Raw genomic sequence first — 21,075 nt, 5'->3', positions numbered from 1 at the left:
TATCAGCTGATTTCTCAAAAGGAACTTTGTAGAAGGGATTGACAAATATTCAAAGTCATGAAAATCAGGGACCTATAACCAAGAATGCTCTACCCAGAAAAGCTACCATTTAGAATTGAAGGGCAGATAAAGTGCTTCCCAGACAAGAAAAATAATGAAGGAGCTCATCATCACAAACCATTGTTATACAAATGTTAAAGGGACTTATTTAAGAAAAAGAAAGTTAAAACTATGAACAATAAAATGGTAATGGCGTATTTATCAACAATTTAATCTAAAAAACAAACTAAGCAAACAAGAACAGAGACAGAATCATGGATATGGAGAGGGTTTTGATGGTTGCCAGATGGGAGGGGGTGTGGGGAAATGGTGAAGATGTGAGGTGATTAAGAAGCACAAATAGGAAGTTACAGAATAGCCATGGGGATATATAGTACAGTATAGAAAATGGAGTAGCTAAAGAAGTTATATGCATGACCCATGGGCATGAACAATGGTATGGGGAAGGCTTGACGGAGTGGTAGATACTGGGTGCATGGGGACAAACAGGGAAATATTGGGACAACTGTAATAGCAAAATCAATAAAAAATAATTAAAAATATATATGTAAGAGCTAAAACTACAAAACTCAGAAGACACTGGAGTTAATCTTTATGAGCTTGAATCAAGCAATAGTTTCTTGGGACACCAAAAACTCACATAGTAAAAGAAAAAAATTAATTGGTTTTCATCAAAATTAGTAACTTCTGTGATTCAAAGTACACCATCAAGAAAGTGAAAAAATAACCAATAGAACGAGAGAAAATATCTTCAAATTATATATGTGGTAAGGAGCATACAGGGTCTGGCAGAAGTAAGGCCTGCTTGAGTGTGCTTGGCAGGGTAATAACATGGGTGTAGTAATTTATAGTTTTAATTTGAACATTTCACCTAAAATGTCATATGGTATGCTTGAGTGTGATATTGTTAAGTTACAGAATATACATGCTTATGACTTTATAACAAAAAAAGGATAATATTTGTGACAGATCCTATATATCTAGAATAAAGATTCCTCACACTCAGTATAAGAGACAAGTTAAAAATGGTAGATAAATACATGAAATGATGCTCATCATCATAGGGGAAATATAAATCAAAGCACAAGATTACCACTTCACACTCACTAGGATGGCTACAATCAAAAACACAGTAAAAACAAGTGTTGGCAACAATGTAGAGAAATTGGAGCCTTCTTACATTGTTGGTGGGAGTGTAAAATGGCATAGCCACTTTGGTAAACAGTTTCAAAATATTTATCTAGACAAGGAAGCTCAGCAAAGTGCCTACTCATCCTGTGCCCACCCACTGGCTGGGGCCCAGAGGTGTCAAGGGAGCGAGAGGAGAGGACTGGGGAGAAGAGGAACGGAGCCCGCCCACGCCTGCTCCTGAACATACGCACTGGGGTGCACACACTCACTTCCCCTCCCTCCCAGTCCTACTCTCCTTTCTCTCTCCCTCTCCCTCCAACACACTCTCTCCCTCTCCCTTTTATTATTTCTCATCTCAAGCTTTATCTCTCTGGGTCTCTTCTGGTCTCTGAGCTCTTTTCTCTCTCTTTCTCTACCTTCCCTCACTTCTCCTGACATCTATTCTCCCTCCAAGGGTGCTTACCTCCACAGCTTGTCCCTCAGTCTAACTCAAGCGCGTGCACACACACACACACACACACACACACTGTTATCTTTTATGCTGTATTTTCACTGAACCTTTTCTATATTTAGATACACACAATTACCACTGTGTTACAATAGTCTACATTATTCAGTATAGTATAATAGGCTATGCCATACAGTCTATGTATGTAGTAGGCTATACCTTGTACTCCATATGACACTGCACTTCTCAGAACAATGTATCCTTGTCATACAGGACTATAAACTATTAGAGGTTATTAGAATTTAGGAGCTTTATCTTCATACACGTACCTAGTTTACTTCAGTGGATTTTCAAATAACAGTGACAGACTCATAGTTTGAGAATTTGATGATTTCTAAAACAAAAAGATATCATTCTCCTAAAGAGCATAAAATTCTTTCTCTTTGCACATAAGGGTGATGTAGAAACACGATTTGTCTCTGAATCAGAAAAGATCAAAATTAGATCTTTGAGTTACAGAAGAGAGCATGAGCAAAGGAGATGGAAGAGATGGGTAGTATAAGACACCGCTACACAGATAAGAACTCCAGTATAACTACTAGGATCATTTTACACAAACAAACATAAACAAAAAAAACAGTAAATGAACAGTCAACTAGATAAGTAAACACAATTTGACTAAAGATGGAAAATGAGTTAGAAACTTTACAGATTGCCCTAATTAAGTACTGCATGATCCCCTTTGAGAATCAATTAGAAAAGTCAAAATTTGTTACTTTCAATGTCTAAACATAACTTTGTAAAAAGCAGTTTACCTTCTAAACCTTCGAAACTAAATAAATCCATTGGAAAAAAACCAAAAATGATCAAAGAAACAAAATCAAATCATTAAAGCACAATGATAGCATTTTGGGACTGGAAGGGTATTTGTTAACTTTCTTTACTGAACAAGGTATGCCTATCACTAGAAGAGCATAAGAAAATAAAATACCAAAATAGGAATTATAGATCCTTGTTCATTTGTCTTGTGCTGCTGGTTGGGTTATATTGTGTATCTCACAGTCTCTGGCATTAGTAAAATATCTAAACTGCATGTTCCTGTCTTACAGCTGAATAATTTGTATCATAGGTGTTGCACCTTCCAGATTACACAAATTGAGCCTTAAGCAATGCTGGGGTGAGGAGCACAGACCCTTGGGTTCTTAAACTCGAGTGTAATTCTTAACTCTACAGTCAGCCCTTCACACCTGCACACTCAACCGAGAATCAAAAACAATATTTTCCATCAGTGGCTGTGGCTGTTGGGAATGTGAAAACACTGTTTTTGATCCAAGGATGTTTAAACTTGATGACTATATTCATCAAGTTTAGGTAAAGGGCTGACTGTATTTACTGAAAAATTCTACGTGTAAGTAGACTCATATAGTTCAAACCTTGTTCAAGAGTCACCTGTATACTCAACTGAATTTGTAAGCTACAAATTTATACAGCAACAGATGGCTGTTTCTAATAGATATCATTTTAGCTCTTTGTGTGTTTTTTTTTAAAGATGCAGTATCTTTACAACAGTCCTTTCTTTCCTGTCTCGTTTCACAGTAAATGTGTCACTCAAAGACACTGACAAATGAAAGAAATGAATTCAATCTCAGTAGAGGAGTTGTTTATTTACACGTTTAATTGGCACCCTGTATGGAAATACTACTAAGCAAATGCTGCCAATAAATTTCAAGATTACCTTTTTTTAAAATTGCCTTTTATACATGTTCACCTGTTCTTCCACTGAAAAGGATAATAGTTGGTAAGGGGGATTTATTTTTATACCTTGATCCGGTTCTGCTCCTAGGGAGGGTATACATCAGGCACAAGATGGAAAACTTACTTGTCAAATATAATTTTCCACTAATTCAGAACTTACCTAGAAATTCTACACCAAAAAAAAAAAAAAAAGGAAAGAAAGAAAGAAAAGAAAAAGGTCTTTTCCAGCTTTAAGCCTTATAATTGGTTTATGACATGTTTTCTTGCCCTGTAAAGGACAATTATTTAGAAAGATCATTTTAGTTAGGATTCTTATTAAAATCCCAAACAAAACAAAGAGTTTAGATCATCTCATTAACCCTCTTCTAGGAAAGAAGTATTTCATCCATTATATCTCTGAGAACTCCAATATTTGGTTACAAAAAAGCCTAAATAAAATTTTACAGGTAACAATATGAAGATTAAAAATCCTATCTCCTGCAAATTTAAAACCACAATGAGATACCACTTTACACCGGTCAGAATGGCCATCATAAACAAGGCAACAAACAACATGTGTTGGAGAGGTTGTGGGGAAAAGGGGACCCTAATTCACTGTTGGTGGGATTGCAGACTAGTACAACCATTATGGAAAACAGTGTGGAATTTTCTCAGAAAACTAAAAATGAACCTGACTTTTCACCCAGCAATTCCATTGCTAGGATTATATACTAAGAACCCTAAAACACCAATCCAAAAGAACCTATGCACCCCAATGTTCATAGCAGCACAATTTACAATAGCCAAGAGTTGGAAGCAACCTAGGTGCTCATCAGTAAATGAATGGATCCAAAAACCATGGTACATTTACAAAATGGAATTCTATGCAGCAGAAAGAAAGAAGGAGCTCCTACCCTTTGCAACAGCATGGGTGGAACTGGAAAGCATTATGCTGAGTAAAATAAGCCAGGTGGTGAAAGACAAATACCATATGATCTCACCTTTAACAGGAAGCTAAACAACAAAACAAACAAGCAAGCAAAATATAACCAAAGACACTGAAATACAGAACACGCAGACAGTGAGCAGAGGGGAAAGGGGAGGGAATTTCAGGGAAAAAGGGGAAGGATTTACAGGAACTAGTATAAAGGACACATGGACAACAACTAAGGGGGTGGAAATGGGAGGGAGGTGGGGAGTACTGGAGGGGGGTGGGCTGGGATGGGAGTAAAAGACAGAAAAATGTACTTGAACAACAAATTTTTTTTAATTAAAAAAAATCCTATCTCTTACTTTGCTTGTGGTTGTAATGGTTATTCTGAGAAACTAAGTGTAAAGTTGATGTAGGGAATCACATCCTTAGAGACACAGTCTTTCTGGCCTCAAAGTATAATTTCTTGCTCTTTATCAGGGATACAATGCAGCATATCTAATTCATTTATCCTAAAATGAAAGGAGTAAAATATAAGAAATACTTTTAACAAAAACGTTCAATTCCATAGGTGAAAAGCTAAGTGTCCTCTGTCCAGTCTGTTTAGGATACATTCTAATCCTAAACTGTTCATTTAAAACTATTTCCCATTTGAAAATAATAATGCCTGCCACACCACCAGATTTGCAGCATACTGCACCAAGAGTCCCATTTTTCTTACCTTATTCAGGTCCCCTCACTCCCCCCACCCAAGTTTTCTCATTGGTTGTAAAGGCACTTTCCACTGAACTTCTCTGTTTCTCTTTTATTAGCCTCACACACTAACCTCCCTCAATGGCAAACAAACTATATCTAGAGTCCAGAGTAGGGAAAAAAACAACTTACTGCTGATATTTCAGATGAAATATCACCTTTTAGACAAAGAGCAGAACTGCCTCATTCAGGAGCTTCACTTTCTTTCATTCATGTTTGAAAACAAAAAATGCTGATGGCCAAATCTACCATTAGTATTCACCTGTATCAAGGAAAAGTCAGAATCAGTACCACAGAAGTCTAAAGAGACTTGAAATCCTCTTTAAAAATGAACTCTGGCTCTGGCCAGTGTGGCTTAGTTGGTTGGACCATCGTCCTATATGTAGACCAAAAGATTACAGGTTCAATCCCCATTTGGGGTGCATGAGAGGGCAGCTAATTGATGTTTCTCTCCCCCCTTCCCTCTAAGAACAGTGAAAAAATGTTGAGAGGAATTTTTTTTTAAAAAATGAATTCTGGATAGTGTCTTATTCAGCTCTTCAGTGGAGTATCTCAGTCTCACTCACCTCAACCTTCTAAAGAACTCTCCTTTTCTTCAAGGACTGCTGGTCACATTCTACTACACTTTACAATTTGTTACCACATAACTACAGATTTTCAATTAAAAGTACCTAATACTGAAAGAATAAGATAGGGCAGTAGCAAATCTACTTAGACCTCAACAGTTTAAAGAATGACAGTGTGAGAACTGGAAAGCAACTTGGAGCTGCTTTAACCCTGTGCTGCTGAGATTTGGACATGCTAATCCCTAGGAGGGCACTGAAGAACCAGAAGTAGAGGTGGTAAAACTGTGATGTCCCAGAACTCTACACAGATTGATTTAGGAAAAAAAAAACCAAAAAAACTCCACCCTGACTGGTGTGGCTCACTGGGTTGAGCACTGTCCCACAAGACTAAAGATCAGTGGTTCAATTCTCAGTTAAGGACCTGCTAGGGTTGCAGCAGGTCCAGTCTCTGGTCAGGGCGCATACAAGAAGCAACCAATTGCTGTTTCTATCCCACATCGACATTTCTCTCCCCCTTTTCTTCTTCCTTTCCCCTCTAAACACATAGATAGATAGACAGACAGATAGCTGTGCACACTTGATACTGATAGAATATTTTACTGCATCCTGTAACAAAACAATTTCTTAAAGTACTACCAAGATACAGTTTTCAAGTAAACTGAAGTAAGAACTTTGCTGTTGGGAAAAGGTACTTCTATGTTAATCAAACAGCAAGAATGTGTAACGTTTCCTCAAATAAAGGACAATGAAATTCAGCAAGTCATGGAGAAATTGCAAAGAATCTGCAGGGTTCTAAGAGAGTAAACTGTTTGAAGCAACACATGGTTGTGAAATGCCCAACCTGTCTTCCTCCTGTCCTGACCAAAGCCCACAGAGCTCCTAAGATCTTGTTAATTAACATATAAACCACCTTTCTTAAAAATTCAAAGCCATTGAACAGCTTTATAAATGATGATAATATATGCCTCATGCCCTGGCTGGTGTGGCTCAGTGGACTAGTGGACTGAGTGCTGCCAGCCTGTAGACTGAAAGGTTGCTGGTTGAATTCCCAGCCAGGGCACATGCATGGCTTGTGAGCCAGGTCCCCAGTTTGGGGTGTGAGAGAGGCAACCGATCACTGTTTCTCTCCCTTTCTCCCTCCTTTCCTCCCTCTCTAAAAAGAAAAAATTCCCAGGCTCACAGGAGAGTTTGTTGGAGAAACCCACAAGGTCCTAGAAAGCACACAAAACCACCCACCTGAGAATCAGTACCAGAAGAGTCCAATTTGCTTGTGTATAACAAAGGTAGTGACTGAAAGCCAGCCAAGAGCAGAGCAAGCCCCTCTCTGACCCCGATCCCTCCCCATATACAGTGCCACAAAGCAGTGACCTGGGTTGCCCCGCCCAGGCTGCCCACCCTGGTGAATACCTAAGACTCTGCCTCTTACTATATAACAGGAACACTGAGAAAAAAATATATATATATGGCCCAAAGGGAAGAACAGATCAAAGCTCCAGAAAAAAATACAACTAAGCAATGAAAAGATAGCCAACCTATCAAATGCAGAATTCAAAACACTGGTAATCAGGCTGATACAAAAATGGCTGAGTATGATCACAAAATAGAGAAAAGAGTGAGACTATGAAAAGTGAATTAAAAGAAAATGCACAGAGAACCAAGACAGGAAGGAAACTGGGACTCACGTCAATGGTTTGGAACACAAGGAAGAAATAACATTCAACCAGAACAGAATGCAGAAATAAGAATTCAAAACAGTGAGGAGAGGCTTAGGAACCTATGGGACAACTTTAAACATTCCAACATCTAAATCATAGGGGTGCCAGAAGGAGAAGAGGAAGAGAAAAAAATTGAAAGTCTAATTTAAGAAATAAGGAGAACTTGACCAAAGAAAACTGTACTTGAAAAATAACTCAATAAATTAAAAAAAAAAAAAAGGAGAACTTCCCCAATCAGGCAAAGGAAATAGACTTCCAGGAAGTCCAGGAAGCTCAGAGAGTCCAAAGTTGGACCCAAGAAGGAACACACCAAGCCACATCAATAATTACATTACCCAAGATTAAAGATATGGAGAAAATCTTAAAAGCAGCAAAAGAAAAGGAGACACTTAGCTACAAAGGAGTTCCCATAAGACTACTAGCTGCTTTCTCATATGAAACCTTAAAGGCAAGAAGGGGCTGCAAGAAGTATTCAAAGTCATGAAAAGCAAGAACCTCTATCCAAGATTGCTCTATCCTGCAAAGTTCTCATTTAGAATGAAAGAGCAGGTAAAATGTTTCCCAAATAGTCAAGTTAAAGGAGTTCATCAACACCAAGCCTTATTATATGAAATGTTAAAGGGACTTATCTAAGAAAAAGAAGATAAAAAGTATGAACACTAAAATGACAACAAACTCACAACTATCAACAACCGATCCTAAAAAATAAAAACAAAAATTAAGGAAACAACTAGAAGAGGAACAAATCATAGAAACAGAGATCACATGGAGCAGGGAGAATAGGGGATAAGGTACAGGGAATAAGAAGCATAAATGGTAGGCACAAAATAGACAGGGGGAGGTTAAGAATAGTACAGGAGATGGAGAAGTCAAAGAAGTTGTATGTACAACCCATGTGCATGAACTAAGGTGGGGAATGCTGGATAGAAGGGGGGACAAGGTGGAGGGGGACAGAGGAGAGCAAAAAGTGGGACAACTGTAATGGCATAATCAATAAAATACACTAAAAAAACACAAAGAAAATGAGAAAGTTGTTCACTGAATTCACAACTGGTAGTGAGAAGGTGGAAGAAAAATGTTGAGATAAAAGGAGAAAGATGGCAGGCTGTCCAAAGAGGTCATACAGCTAGGCAACGGGTGCTGCTAATGCAGTACACGGTCTTGCTCCCCATTAGCAGAGTTGCCCCAGAAGCAAGAACCTCCTGGGTGTAATTCCACTCCATTCTTCTGCATAATTACAAAGGTCCTTGTATTTAAATGTTTTCCCCAGCATGGCGAATTGGCCTAAAGTTTGCTCTACTGCATTTGTGACAATTTGTGACCACTGATTCACTTCGCTGTGCTGACAAGGCATTACCACCAGTTGCAGTTTCTGTGGCTTCTTTCACAGTGTGATCCCTTCATCAATAAAAGAGAGTCTCTTGGGCCCCCCAGTAGTCCCATTTTTCACTCCTGCACATCACCTCCATCACCCTCATTCCCCAATTTTTCATAGTTGTCTTATCCATATACCTAATTTAATTGCCGTCTTCTTAGTGATTTTCTTCTTATCGAGACACTCCAAAGTCATCAAATTACTCTTCCTACGAGTAACTGTTTTTCCACTATTTTTATCAGTTTATATTAGTTTAATTGTGTAATTGCACTAATGAGTACAACAGCCCTAAACAAGTTTAGGGACAAGCAGAACTGACTTTGTAAGCACAATTCAATGGGTAGGAAGAGAGAAAGAGACAAAGCAGAGAGTGGCCAGCTAGCCCAGCACTTCACTGTCCACAGATAAATAGTCTCACCAGAAAAGAATCACACTTGAAGCTCCTACCTTCCTCACTGTGCCTCAGTTCAGCTCTTCTACTCTCAGCTTTCCAGGGCTTCGGTTAATAAAATATGCTGAATTTCAGTGCAAATAAGCAAATTCCTTGCAAAAATTATTTTGACCTACATACTCCACAAATCAAGCCCCCACCCATTTAAAACAAATACACAAGCCAAAACTGACTATTGTCCCTTGATCTCAAGGAAAAACAGAATATCGCCTACCCTGCTGCCCCAAATCAGAAACCTACAAATATATTTCTAACCTCTTCCTCTCAGATAAGCTTGTACCTCCCTATCTGTACTGTCTACACAGTTCAGATATCTATCATCTCTAAATCACTACCCCAACTTTTCAAGTTTTCCCTAACTACAATTCTTCTATAGAACCATCCTCCTGAACATATGACTCCTCTCCCACCTCTCAGCTTACACTGAAAACAAGCAAGGCCAGCTGAGATGTCACTCCCCATCACCACAGAGCCTGAGTCGAAAACCCTTTATACACAGTGACACAGCATATCAAATGAGTCCTGTTGTTCCAGTACTGGAGGGCAGGACTAGGTCTACCTTCTCAACTGTTGTATTCCTGACATGTACCTAAGAGAACAGATTCTCAGGAAACACATATTCAGTAGTTTCATCTTTTGTACAATAAACCGGTGGGAAGAAATTCCTAGTATTTAAAATATATATAGCTCAAATAATAAGATAAATCCAGGTGAAAGCCTCTTTTGCTACATATTCCGAATGATGTGCTAATAGGGGAAAAGGCAGTATTTTTAGGTTAGGGTACAATTAAAATTACTTCAATTCATTTTCATCTTATTTTAGATATTCTCTAGATTTTGTATATGTATACATGTATGCATATGTGTAATTGTGCACTTGGGATCTAAACATATAGAACAATTAAATAAAAAGTAAGGGTTACAATAAAAGATTACATTACTAAAATAATAAATCATTGAAGAGGTTTCTAAGTAGCAAACACACTAAAATTGTTACTTGTATTGAAGGAAGCGGTCAAACATTTTTCTGAAATCTGCTGAAAGCTATGAGCCCTCCCACTAGAAAAACAGACACATAGAGAAATGTTAAAAACAGACTCAGAAGCACAGGGACATTTCCCCTCTCCATCTATGAACAATAGACTCAGAGTCTGAGGAGGAAATTAACCCAAACTCCCTACTCTGCAGGTGGTGATGCTAGGTACTTCCATTTTACCTACTGTAAGCATTTTTAGGGCATGTATAGCACAGAGCACGTGCTTTTTAAAAAAACGCATGCACCTCCTAACCAAATGACTCAGTTGGTTGGAGCATTGTCCCATACACCAGAAGGATGATGGTTCGACTGCCAGTCAGAGCACATACCTTAGGTTGTGGGCTCAATGCCCAGTCAGGGCACATAAAAGAGGTAATCAAGCAGTGTTTTTCTCTCACATCTCCCCCCCCCCCCCCCCGCCTACCTCCTCTAAAGTCAATTTTAAAAAACTAAAATATAGCCTTGACTGGTGTGCCTCAGTGGACTGAGCACAGGCCTGTGAACCAAAGGGTGGCTGATTGATTCCCAGTCAGAGCACATGCCTGGGTTGCAGGCCAGGTGCCCAGTAGGGGGCGCATGAGAGGCAACAACATAGGGATGTTTCTCTCCCTCTTTCTCCCTCCCTTCCCTTCCAAAAAAGTATATAAATAAAATCTTTAACAAATTAATTAATTAAAAATAAAAATTTTAAAGGTAGTCATTACTGTTACTAGAGAGCCAGAGGTCATACCTGAGCAGCTATAAAATAGCACACTGTATTCAGGAAGCCACTGTGTCCAAGCAACAAATCCAACCCCATTCCTTAAATATTAGAAGTGACAATTGAACATGCTTTCACTTGTCCAAAATGACAGTGCAAAGTAGTTACCATCAAAATACAATGAACACCCCTAATGTGAAATGTTCCTCACAAAAGTGATACATTTAAAAAATTAATTTAACTTCTAGAATAATAAATTCGAAAATATACACAACTTTTGAACATCTCAGTTTGATATTTTAAGGGCATAATACATCTCCAACTTATAAATAACTGGATCACAATTCCTACGCCAATTATGATTACAGTTCAACAATGTACCAAATAACATCACAATAAAAGTTCTGAGGAAAATATCAGAATCAGGTCCAATAACCCTGAATTACTGTTCAGCTTTAAGGTGTGGGATACCCCTAACCTCCATGATTGTAACTATAAAAACTACTATTACAACTTCTAACCATGACTGGTGTGCCTCAGTAGATGATGGAGTGCTGGCCTGCAAACCAAAAGGTCACCAGTTCAATTCCCAATCACCACACATGCCAGGGTTGCTGGCTGGGTCCCCGCTAGGGGGCATGTGAGAAGCAACGATCATGTTTCTCTTGCATATCAATGTTTCTCTCCCTCTTTCTCTCTTCCATCCCCTTTCTCAAAAAATATATATTCTTAAGTAAAAAAAAAAAAAAACTTTCTAGTCAAAGTCAACACATCTGATGCTTAGTGCTGTGTGGCTAGCCCTCACCTCTATCAAGTTATTTGGATCTAAAGTACTATAGAGGACAGACACACATTTTCAATGTTGCAATCTGTAGTGGACTTAGAAGCAAGACACTAGACAGATCCCATTTTCTGCTCTTTCCTCATTTGGTGAACTGTCTCCAGGTCCATTTCCCAAATAGCAAAACAGATGTTCCGAAAAACAAATGGGGTGGGGTGGGGTGGGAAGCAAAGACTTAGGCGCTTGAGTTCATTGGAGCAGTGTTCCATATATGAAATGGTTGCTGGTTTGATTCCCAGTCAGGGCGCATACCTAGGTTGCATGTTCAATCCAGTCAGGATGCGTGCAGGAGACAACCAATAGATGTTTCTTTCTCACAGTGATGTTTCTCTCTCCCTCTCCCCCCAACCCCCACCCCGCCTTCCTCTCTCTCTCAAATCAATAAAAACATAACCTTAGGTGAGAATTTAAAAAAACAAGGGCTTTGGATCCTCTGAATTATCACCAAATATAGTTGGGGGGGGGGTGGACTAGGGCAATCTTTCTTCATTCCTCAATTCTGTAGGAGAGCTGCAGGCTGTTAAATCTGAAATCAGCAGCTATTAAGTAACAACTGTTGAGGATAGTACACTTTACCAAGAGAAGTGACATGGTGCTCACAGCAAATCACTTCTCTCTTTACAAGGAGGTGACAGGTATGGTAAGGATAGAGGTGCTAACATCACCAAGGCCTGAACACTGAGCCCTAAGCCAGCAGCGTGGACATGAAGGTTTACAACTGTCTGAATGCTTCAGGAAGGAAACCACTGAATTTATATAAATGTATCTTAGACTATTTCTCAAAGAAAACATGTAAACTGCAGTCTGAATATATGAGACAAAACTGGAAGACCTATTAGCACCTTCCTAAATGGACTAAAGCTAATAGGTTATCTAAAATGACAAATAAAACCCTTAATTTTCCTGAAATAAATACTTTATTTCAATGTTTTAAAAAGCACAGTTTAACAGCTGCTTTAAGAATTTGCTTTTTAAAAAATGCCTACCTAAAATCTACAGCATATGTATAAAGTTAACGCTTTCTCCAATTCCGATTTTTATTTTGAAATAGCATTGTTAGGACTATACCTGGAGAAGTATCTTATGTGAGGTCCATAATTATGTGAGGTCCAAAATTATAGTTCAGAAAACTGAACTTAGAGAAGACACCAACATTATAATCTTTACTCTGCCACCAACTAACTAGCTGTATTTCTAATTAATTTTAGCTCTGTGGGCTTCAGTTTCTGAGTCTTCAGAGTTCTAAAATCTGAAGACTGCTACTGCAGTGTTACAGTATTTTCTGGATGTTATTTTCAGAAACTAGTTGTCAAATCTCACTTATAAAATAATATAGACAAGCCCTGGCTGGTGTGGTTCAGTGGATTAAGCACCGGTCTGCGAAGCCAAAGGTCTCCGGTTTGATTCCCACTCAGAGCACATGCCTGGGTTGTGGGCCAGGTCCCCAGTTGAAGGTATTAGAGTGGCAACTACACACTGACATTTCTCTCTTTCTCCCTCCCTTCCCCTCTCTCTCAAAAAAAAAAAAATAAAATCTTAAAAAAATAAAATAATATAGACCAAAACACAAAGTTTCAGACTGTCCTACTTCAACATTTTTTTTATTCACACTAAATACTACATGACTAGTCAAAAAGAATTAAAGATTTCCCTCTCAGTCCTATAATTCCAGAGAGATGACAATGGCACAGATAAAAACAAAATACTCCACACTACTGGACTAAAACCGATTAAAAGTACTGTTAATTATTATTAAACATTTGATAAACATTCTTTATCAATAAACTTCTCTAATTATCAATAAACTTCTCTAATCTCACCTCCACAGAGCAAACTGTAGAGCTGGAGTTCATAATTCAGCTTTTATTCACCTGCTTATGAAATTATCTAGTACTAAATATAATCTGTGGCAATATAATGACTTTTGGAAAACATCTGATCTATGTTTTTATCTTGAGCTGTAATATTGTGACTTCATAAAAACTTATACTGAGTTACAATTAAAAATCCCCACAATGACAAGCAAATGCACTCTCAATATTCTGAACTTGACAGGAAGAGTGTGCCCAAAGTGTTGTGGGCATGACTTCAATACTAAAACTGATGGTCATTTAGGATTTCAAAGCACTCTGTGCCAGAAAGCATTTCATTGTGACTGGAATTCCACAAGTCACAGAGATTTAAATGCTATGTGCCTGAATGCCCTGCAGTTTTACTTGGCAACTCTATTTTCTCCTTCCAAAGCATAAAAGAAACAGGAGGAGCTGTGAAAGACACAGGTAGAGAGCAACTTCTGTCAACTGCCTTATTCACATCGCCCTTTGGTCTTCACTGATCACCCTTCCCCTCCCTATGTACCTAAGGTGTGAAGAAGCAAATACTGCTGATTCATCAGTTACTCATTTGTACAATGATCTACACTCCAAATGACCCACTGAAAGGAAATCAGAAACAAGATTCTAGTGTGGTAACAAATACCATTCAAAATGCAGATATTAATAAAAAAGGAACATGGACCTTACAATAATGGCAGGGAAAGTGGTATCCAAAATGGTTTTCAAATTAAGCTTCCACACTAAATGACAGCCAGCATATACCATCAATTGTTGGAATGTTTTTGTGTACTTACTAAAAACACAAGAAAATTCTTTTGACTTCCAAATATCTGGACTTTTAAAAGGAAACTTTCCACTGGAACTTCAAGTCTACTTTTAAAGGTTTTTAGTATACTCGACCACACAAAGTTGTAATAAGCTACGCAGTAATGGATGACAGTATTATATACAGTTTGTGTGGAGAGTATGTGTATATGACAAGGCAGAAATTATACAGATGGTAAAATCTCAACAATGAAACAGAGATACTATAATGTAATCAACAAAGAGAAAGAAAAATTGTGTTCAGAAAGTATAAAGTCTTTAAAGAACAGATTTTAAAAGATTTGATATATCCGGAAAAAATATTTTATAAAGAAATGTTTAATGCAACTTGTAAACCTATAAGTAAAATTGGTCACTGTGTTTTTATCTCTGTATCTTGAGTTTTGACAATAAAACAAAGCTTTTTGAATCCCCAAAACAGAATGTTCTCATTTTTCAAAGATATTTCCAAAATAGGAATCTTGTTAATTAGTCTGCCTTAATAAAAGCTGAAACAACAATATACTTTAAAAAACTGAAAAATGCTAACAAATTTAAGGCATAATTTTCAAGTATTTTTTAAACATACATTATTACATGGAATACAAATGAAAGGGGTTTTCATTTGTATTACATGTAATGAGCTATTCCTCAAATCAAGCAGGGCTTGGCCTTTTCCACTGTAATAATAAACATAGGGAAAACAAGAGAGCTCTCCATCTTGGGGCCAGGTAATACTTGTCTGTGTGTGCCCATTTTTCCCCCTCCACACCACTCTCCGCAAAGCAGAACGATCACTTTAAAAGGACAATTCTGGTTTAAAACTCTCCCAATGGTTCTCGAGATATATAGAGAGCAAAATTCTCATCTATGCCAGGACCTCCTGGACCCAGTAGGATGTGGCTGCAACCTCTCCCAGTCTTTCCCCCTGACTTGGTCTTACTCAAATTAGTTCCTCCAAATTGCTCCACCCCTCCTCAGCTCTGAGTGTTTGCACACTTACCCTCTTTGCCTAGAAGGCTCTCTCTTCAACCTCACCCCACCCTTAGGGAAAGAAGGCTCCAGATCCCTTAAGGCCTTACTGGAAGATCTCAACACAGTCTACTCTTGTATCCAATTGTTTCACTATCTACCTGGCTCAGTGGACAGCCTTTTGTTCATCATTATAACCCTGAGATTTATTCATAAAGTATTTAGTTCATATTGTGTGCCATTCTATAAGATCAGGTTTCCTATCAGTAAATAAAACAGAAACCCCTGACCTTGAAGCTTACAATTAAGAATGAGAAGACAGATTATACATAAAATATGGAAATTACATGGTATGTTATAATGTAACAAATGCTACATAGAAAAATAAAGCAAGGAAGGGAGATGTGGGGTACCTGCCACAGGATATGCTACAATAAATATGCCTGTCATAATAGGGCTGGCTCAAGGAAGTGTGGAGTTGAAAGTGATCAAGAAGTTTCATGTACGGAAGCTTTGAGAGTCCAAATGCCAGTTTACCTTCCTTTAAATAGAACAATTCACTTTACTAATTTCTTCTAGACCACAGCCTTAGGGGAAAAAGTTCTGGTACCATTCACCACTGTATTGCTAGTGTCTGATAAAAAAATATCTGCCCAAAGAAGGAATGAATCCTTTCTTTTGTCAGTGGCCCTCCTCCTATAAGGCCCTGTAGCAATAATTCTCAAGCGGGGATCCACTTAAGTTTAAAACTACATTTTCACTATTGTAATGGCTTTGCTTTTGGTTAATAAAATTTGTTTTAACCTTAAAGCAAAATAAAGTAAGAAATATTTGTTATTAAAAGGGGATACATTTTTAAAGACTGAAAAAGTATAATCTGGATCACATAAATTACTCCACCTGAAGCAGTACTGTTTGTACTACATGCAGCTATCAAGTCAGTTACATTTTATACATATGATTTTTATGCACCTTCTACTGCACCCTTTTCTGGTGAAGATCTTCATATTTGTTTACTGAAGTATGGAAATGCATGATCTGCAAATAATTTCTCTAAAACTGAAGTGGGAGGTATCTTCAGATATGTCTTGATCCCTCCAGTTGAACAAAGTTTACTAAACATTATAGTGTACCTGGCTCTGGGCTGAGTAAAGATATTGTATACATAAAAGGATCTTACCCACAAAGAACTTCCATTAATGAATTAGGTGCCATGCCTAGGATACTATGGAAGTGGGGAAGCACTCAGCACCACCTTAGAAATGAAGAAAAGGGTTCCTAAAGAACTCCTGAAATACCTTTATAAAGATAGGTTAAAGAAAGACATTCAGTTTCAGGCAAAGGAACTATGGAGACCAAAGACAACACCATGATTTTGGGGGGTGGGCTGGGCAGGAAGCAGTGGTCAGTGTATGTTGACCAAGGTGGCCCTGCCAGCAAGGAGGATACAGAGATGAAAGGCCCCATGGCACCAGGCCTGCTGTGCTAAGCCTGGGCACTTCTTATTCAGGCAGGGGCTAGTCACTAAGGAGTTTTTTAACCTAACAGTCAGGATATATCTTTTAAAGAAACCTCTGGCTGTAGTTGAGTAACATGGTGTGCATAAATAAAAGCATTTTAACTTTATCATGCAAATAAATACCATCATAATTTATCAGTTTATAATCCAAAACTTTTGCATATCAGATTTCATAAAGAACATTTTCATGGAAGGTTGTCTGTCTTGATGATTATCAATCCCGCCTCCCCCCAAATTAAGTAGCATGCTTTAAAATTCAAGTAAATATCAAATGTCCTCCATGTTATACAATGCACTCTGTGGCCCAGGTCTTACTACCAGGCATGTAGGGCTGACACTAAAGAAGGAACCAGACCCTGACAGAGAAGCAAAAGTAGTGGCTTCATTCACCTGTAACCCTTCATGATTAAACAGGAGTCACAATAGCTTCAACATAAAAATTATGAAAAAACAGTGTTTATAAAGACATTGAAAGGATAAAAGGTATGGGGGCTTGAGAAGTTGAAGGGGAAAGGAAACATAAGTTAATTTTCTCTGTTCCTAAGGGAGATGTTACACTCAGGAAAAATAAATCATTAGAACACTAGGAAAAAAAATGTCCATGTTGGAATTATCATCCTTCTTTTAATGAGAGAGCCTAGTGGCTTTTTACCTTACAATTCCAGATTACAATAAAGAAATTCATTTTCTAATCACAATAACTCCACAAGTAGAGGAGCTCCAAAGACATCAGCCAGTGTTACAATTAGAAGCAAAAAGTTTAAATTGAACTAAACTAACATCAGCTCTGTTGAGTTTAACCCTTTCAGAAGCCCATGCTTCATTCACTGCGTACTCTAAAATTAGCTTTTACAGAAAAAGGAGAACTCTTTACGGGAATAGTTTCACAAAAGAGCATAACCCACAAAACCTCTGCAGCAGTGTGCTTTTTAACAATGTATTTTCCATAAACACAACATCACTGTTTGTTTTCTTCTTTCTACTAGCAAAAGGTTAAGTCAATAGCCTTACAGGAAGAATTACAAGAATATACTCAAGAGATTTTCTTGCAATTATCAATCTGAAAAAAAAGAAGTCCTTAAACATGAGAACTCTGCAAGAGTACAAGCATATGTTAATGAAAACATGTAAAATGTGTGCCTTAAACATTAGGACAACGGCAAATGTATTTAAACTAACATATCTATACACTTTTTGCAATCTCAAGGGAGCATCATAAAGATAACATGTCACTAAAATTAGACCCAGATTATAATCCTAGTTATTATACAAAAAGTATAAACTGCAGCATGACACTTAAATAAGAAGAGTGAAGGGAGTTTCTCAGCCACTTCTTAGTAACATCAACCAGGGTGTATCACTACAAAAAATTGTAAATATTGTTGCAAATTCATGGAGTAGCTGGGCTACTTGCAGACAATGTTACTACCGTTAACAACTTGATGTTGCCAACTTGCAGTTAAATATTTTAGAATGTTTCAGTTGCTTCATAAAAACAAGTTACAAAGTAAAATATTTGTTTCCATGAAGTTTAACTCTGTATTTGTCAAGATTTGTGCTTATTTGTGGAAATCACATTAAATTCAATAAAATCTCCAAATTTCAATTTACCTTAAAAAACTCAATTCCTAGGAACAATAAATAAAATCAATTTTTTCCTGAATGCACTGCCCTTTAATTTCAGCTACTGTTTTCTAAAACATGTTAGAGTGAGTGCTAGATACTTTTGTACCTATATTATCATCTATTTTCTCTCTGGTTCCTATTCAAATATAGTGTGATTCTTTTCTCCAAATATACATTCTATCCACAGAACCTGATTTCTCTACCTAGATACATGTGATGGGAAAGAAAAAAAACACCTCTCTGTTAATAATTTAAAGCTGACAATCACAGAAAGAATACTGACGATAGTAATAAGCACCACTTAAAAAATTCTTATTAAGAGTCTCAGTAATTGAAAAAAAAAAGTAAAAACAGCCAACATCAACATGTTACAACAGCTGTATCAGGCTATTCTCTATCTCCCTTTTAGAGAAGAAGAAAGTGAAACACCAAGAGGATAATTTCTAGCAAAGAAGCCATGCCATTATTTCATGTAAATAAATCATCTCACACTAACTTCTCAAAATGCAGGATGAAACTTATTCCTAACTAAACATAAATTTCAAAGGAGGTACACAAATCAATTTATGGTTGAATAAACTTTCTAAGCTGATGCCTTTCATAAATTATTTCACTTTAAGCAACTGAAGCAAACTTCAGTCAAGCGATTTCTCATAGCTTGATTGTAAAACTGCCTTTCAGTATATTAAACACAGAGAGAGGTTGAAGAGTCACAACCATTTCAACTTCTGTAAATTATCCGGACTGTAAATTAGAGGGAGCCAAGCAGGTGGGGAAGCATGGAAATTGCAGATTGCACATACTATCTGACTACCACAGAGAAGTGAACATCACTCTTAACCCCACCCCACCCCTTGGTCTTTGCAAACTACAACTTAGCACCTATTTCAAGTGTGTTTTAAATACTTAATACAACTTAAGAGACCAGCTAAATACCAAAAGATTTTAAAAACCTTTAAAAGGGAAAATAACTTGTAGGCTTACTTTACCATATTCGCCTTCAAGTTGGCATTATCTTGTCTACAAACCCTCACATTTAAAAACTAAATTCCCAGCACAGTCCATGAAAATCCTTCCGTTCTTTCAGTTAGGTGAAACTTCAAACTTCACTTAAGATTAGGACATTGCAGGGAGAGGCTCTCTAAAGCATAAGACCCATCCTACAGATAATTTCCACGAGTTTCAGGTCGGCCGAAATTAAACACGATTTAAAAAAAAAAAAAAAGAGGGGGAAAGTAATATTAAGTGCACGAAGGATCGCAATACAAAGTTACACTGAAGTCTTAACTCTGAAGTTTACATTCTGATTGGACACGACCGAGAAGCAGGTGGGTAAGAGATTCCTGACCTGTCCTTTTCTCTTGACTGTCTCCTGGCCCTATATCCAACACGGGACATACTCAGATTTGAATTTTCTTTTCTTTTCTTTTTTGGTAATTCTTTCAGAATCTGCCTTTGCTCAGGCCTATCAAGAGAATGAAAGCTTCCCAAACACACACCAAGCAACAGGATCCCCACTTCCTGGTCCGAATGACCCTGTCCTCTCCCCGCCCAGCAGGCCGGCGGCCCCGGGCTCCGGGGCGGAGGGCAGGGCGAGGCCGTCGCAGTGCGGGCCAGACCCGCAGCAGGGCCCGGACCCTGCCCTGTCCTGCTCGGACTCCATAACCTGCTCCTGCCGGGGCCTCAGCCCTGCTCGCACCCTGGGCTACTACTCCATACTTGCAGGGCCCCCGAGGTGCGACCCCGGCCCTGCCCCTGCCCAGCCCCAGCCGTGACGGCCCCCGTCCAGGTTCTACCTGGACCCCAGCCCTTCCCAGACCCCTGCCCTGCCCGGACCCTGCACAGACCCCGACCCCAGTCTGGACTCTGGCCCTGCAAGCCGCCGCCACCCTGCCCGCCACCCTGCTCTGTCCGGCCCGGTCCTGCCCGCCGCCCTGCCGGCCGCGTCCTCCGGGAAGATGGCGGCCCTTGACAGGCGGGCGCGGCGCGGGTCCGAGACGGCGGGTCGCGGAAGGGTGGAGCGGAGGGAGAGAAGGGGCCCGAGACCAGCACGGCCGCCGCACTCACCTGTCAGCGCCGCCGCCGCCCGGCCGCCGCCCGCCGCAGCCCCGGTGCCCGGTGACCGCGCCACACGCGGACGGGCCGTGAGGGAGGGGCGGGAGCAGGGGCGCGGCCGGCCCGGGCGAGCGGCGGGGGACGGCGCGGCGCGGGCTGGCGGCGGGCGGCGGCAGCTACTTCCCGTTTCGGGCCCAAAAATGCCTCAACCTCGCGACTCCGGCGCCCCAACGCTCCTTCCCGTTCGCGTGAGAACACACAGCTCCCGCTTCCGGGACTCGACGGAAATCCCGCCCCGCGCCCCCGCGCGCCCCCGCGCTCGCGCACTATCCCGCCGGTGCCCCGACAAGCGCTCAGAACCCAGGAAAGCCTCTCGTCAGGGAAGCGCGACGGTCCAATTGGCCACGCACGAAGTTCAACCCGCCCCCTCCACCCGGCCTCCCCGCGCACGCACCCTCCCCGCCCCGGCGCCTGTGATTGGCACCTGTGCGCCCGCAGCTAGGCCCCGCCCCTCGCACGTTCC

General features: G+C 39.6%; 1 protein-coding gene across 3 annotated transcripts in view; it reads right to left on the bottom strand.

Annotated features, from left to right (window-relative positions):
* Positions 1-20,836, bottom strand: part of LARP4B (La ribonucleoprotein 4B) — an 80,032-nt gene extending 59,196 nt beyond the window's left edge. Inside the window, exons 1-3 of one of the 3 annotated variants that reach the window (XM_037156435.2) lie at positions 20,565-20,836; positions 5,190-5,319; positions 4,667-4,816 (exon numbers count right to left, since the gene is read on the bottom strand). The gene's annotated coding sequence lies outside the window, so the exon portion shown is untranslated. The remainder of the gene's footprint in view (positions 1-4,666; positions 4,817-5,189; positions 5,320-20,564) is intronic. The other 2 variants (XM_037156440.2, XM_053665779.1) reach the window with 2 other exon arrangements.
* Between the last annotated feature and the right edge of the window lie 239 nt (positions 20,837-21,075).

Source organism: Artibeus jamaicensis, unplaced genomic scaffold (genome assembly GCF_021234435.1).
Source record: "Artibeus jamaicensis isolate MK-2021 breed Jamaican fruit bat unplaced genomic scaffold, CSHL_Jam_final contig_426, whole genome shotgun sequence".
NCBI classification, from domain to species: Eukaryota; Metazoa; Chordata; class Mammalia; order Chiroptera; family Phyllostomidae; genus Artibeus; species Artibeus jamaicensis.
Note: the sequence above shows the minus strand (reverse complement) of the source record. Positions and strands in the feature narration are given on the sequence as shown.